Source organism: Octopus bimaculoides, chromosome 7, assembly GCF_001194135.2.
Source record: "Octopus bimaculoides isolate UCB-OBI-ISO-001 chromosome 7, ASM119413v2, whole genome shotgun sequence".
NCBI lineage: Eukaryota > Metazoa > Mollusca > Cephalopoda > Octopoda > Octopodidae > Octopus > Octopus bimaculoides.
In genome coordinates, this window is record NC_068987.1 from 95553790 (window position 1) to 95557433 (window position 3644).

The 3644-nt window shown below is 40.3% G+C and overlaps 1 protein-coding gene across 1 annotated transcript in view; it reads left to right on the top strand.

Moving 5' to 3' along the window:
* The window catches only part of LOC106868852 (MAM and LDL-receptor class A domain-containing protein 2), a 54841-nt gene that overhangs the window by 911 nt on the left and 50286 nt on the right, over window positions 1–3644 (top strand). The window lies entirely within an intron of this gene.

Genomic DNA, 3644 nt, shown 5'->3' on the forward strand with positions numbered 1-3644 from the left:
CAATTAATAATTAATAATTTTTACCAAGCCCATCGGTATGTAGGCACCATTATTGGTGGAGAACTTATTTAAAAGCTCATATATATTTATAAACGTAATTAAGGGATCAGCAAATATTTGCTTCACCATATACCGAAGTTCAGAAATAGCAGCTAAAAAAGCTGAGACTCCCACAGATAGCATCACTTATATATATATATATATATACGACGGGCTTCTTTCAGTTTCCGTCTACCAAATCCACTCACAAGGCTTTGGTCGGCCCGAGGCTATAATAAAAGACACTCACCCAAGGTGTCACGCAGTGGGACTGAACCCGGAACCATGTGGTCGGTAATCAAACTACTTACCACACAGCCACGCCTACACCTATATATGTATATATGTTATTTAGTTTTATTTCTAGATTTCTTGTCAATGCAAAAAGAGCCGGTTTCTAACCTACATCCAAGACACCTTCATTTGAATTTCAACATCAACAAAATAGTTGTGTATGTCTGATTGTATGTGAAAGTATTTGGAGTCAGTACATGTGCAGATCTGTTTGTTTTGTATGATGAATATATATATATACTTATACATGTGGTTGCTCTATGTATGTATGCATATATTTATGTATGGATGTATGCATGCATGTCTGTATGTCTGTTTGTATGTATGTCTTCTCTTTCCCTTTTTAATTTAGAGCAAATTTTGACCGGCCGCCTACTTGGCAGCAACGTTGTAAAGGGAAGTTTTTTGTTTTACTCATCATCCTTTAAATCTTAAGAAGGCTTTGCAGGGTTTTATAGTCCCAGATATTGTAATCATTTGTAGTGTAAGAATTAAGGATTTGCGTACTCTCCCTAAGAACCCGAGCTGAACCATAACCCGAATTCAGTCATTCTATGCTCCAGGCGGATTGGCATGTATCCTGTTGCTCCACTAATAACGGGTATGAAGCTGAAAGTGTATCTTGGGTATTGGACTTGCAATCTCTTTATTCTTTTGTATGTATGTATGTATGTATGTATGTATGTATGTGTGTATGTATGTATGCATGCATGCTCTCTCTTCTTGGTTGGCGTTTTAGAGTTCAATTTAAGTGGTGAACTGCTCGGTTTAAGACGAAGTTGTAAGGAAAAGAATTTTAAAAAACCATTACAGTTGCGTTTTTGTTCCTTTTGTCATCCATTACCCAGCCACTCACCCATAAAAATTTTAAGATACACCGATTTTTATTGTTCGAAACATCGTGATCAACTGTAACATATGAATTCCTTCTCCAAGAAACCAAGTTTTAGTAGCTTCATAATCCATACGCCACTCCGATTCTTCTCCAAGAATCTAAGTTTCAGGTTGAGTGCTTAAATACAGTCATGTGCTAATGTCTAATCAGCAATACGGGTGGCCGAAACTATCTTTTGGGTCGTATTCTTCTGCATCCTGCACACAGCAAAAAAAGTCGTTGCCTCGAATATCCCGAGAGTTTATGCATAGTTGGTTCGCAACAGTTCAGCCTACAGTAACTGACGAAACTCACTCACCCCCTAAAAATGGGAGGCGTTTACCCAACAGTGCATCTTCTACGAGACCACTATTTAAGCCGTGAAAGAGAACTTCGTACAACACGTAACCCTCAAATTATTTCGCCTTTTAAACTGCAGCCGATCCTTCTGGCCTCTTCCTAAAAGAATGTGCACGAATACACAATTCTCCTTGTTTTAACTTCACAAAAACAATGGTTCAGCGTGCAGTACACCTCGAAGAATACCAACATCTTCGCTCTCTGCTTTGTCGTTAACTCTTACTCTACACACGCTTGGCGAATTTGCAGCAAATCTTCCGCTATTCCAGGTTCCCTGCCTTGCTTACACATACATCAATTGTGAAAGTAATACCTGTGCGAACTTCAAACCAATAAGGTCACTTGTCGGGGCAATGTCCTTTCCTTTACTCTCAGAGACTTGAAAGCAGCTTGTTTGTGCAAGTTCGGTTAATCGAAAATTCCACATACTGGACGCCAGTAGGTTTCAAGGGACACTAGGAAAGTTTGCGCACCCTATTTTGGGGCCTTCCTCTCGACAGCTTTACAGAGCACCATCCACCCATCATTGAAGTGAGCACCCCCTCCTACTCGATCGACTGATTAATATTTGATCTTAAGTCCATTTCGGGGTCATAACATGTACTTACACGCCAATAAGTACCTCTGGTTCCTTCAAACCAACAAGACCGCTGATCCATGTAATGTCCTTTTCATTACGTCAAACTGAATTCACGCCTATTTTCACCAAATCATTCAATCTTTCCTGCTCTGCAGGAATCTACCCCGATGCTTGAAAACATTCTATACTGTGTTCCTTTCCCTTGAAAGGCCACCCCGCTGGTCCTATCGCCCTACTACATTCACTTCTAATACCTTTAAAGTAATGGAGATAGACATTAACAACGACTCAGCATCCAATCAGATGATATTACTGTAACATGTGTTAATGCAGCTCTTTCTCTTCTCCACTTCCTAAAACCCGGCGTATCCCAGGGTTCAGTTTTGTCTCCTACTTTCTTGCTTCTATTCATCAATTATTCGTTTGCCGTCATCACATCTGACAACACCCGCTCTTAAACATGAAAGTATGTTTCGTTCTTCCATAACTCGCCTTAATCATGCATCATTTATCCACAATCTAGATACCATAAACAATCTTCGCACCCATTCCACGAACAGGGACCTCGAAATTATCCCCCAATGAGACCGTGCTGATTTTGTCTCTTTTAACACGAAAATACGAATCCTACTCATATCAAGAAAACTTCATCGCACCACGCCACACTTAAACGAGCAGCACACAACTAGAATCTTCGCGATCGCTACAAGTGCCGCACCTCGGTATCATCGAGGATCTCTCCTGTCAGAAACACATCTTTAACATAGCTAGAGTCACAACTTGACAATTGACGCATCTCTTCAGGTCCAGGAGAAACTTCATCTCCCAACAACAATTGACATTCGATAAAGCTCAGATGAGGCCTGCAATCGAGCGTTGCATCTGCTGAGACGCTGCAGCTGCTGCACATGAGTTGCAAAAAGTCACTCAGATAATTTTCTGGTTTGATCCACAGACGTGCGGTCTCCTCGTTCCCTCATTGCCTTTTCTGTTCCTACTGTAATGGTGCCTTTTATTCATGCTATCTCAACTCAGGCATAAAAGATGAAGCAATAAATCTACTCAAGACTTTTATGAATTCAACCATGTCTCTGTACTTAACAGTGTCAATGGGGGAGTCTTTTCATGGTTGCTCCTTCTGCTAGAAACAGCAGACAAATCCCCGTCAAATCATACACCGCTGTTAAAAAAAAAAAAAAACCGGCGGAACACATTAGATATTCCATGATAAACTATGTATGATAGTCGTGGATGGAACGACTTGGCGTACAGGCCTGCGTGATTAGGGTCAAACTGTGATGATAGATAGATAGATAGATAGGTAGATGACATTTATATATCTTTATGTACATCAATATAAAGTGCGTGTATATATATATATAAATATATATATACATATAACTGTATATGTATATAGGTGTGTGTGGTCTGTGCGTACGTGCGTGCGTGCGTGTGTGTGTGTGTGTGTGTGTGTGTGTGTGTGTGTGTGTGTGTGTG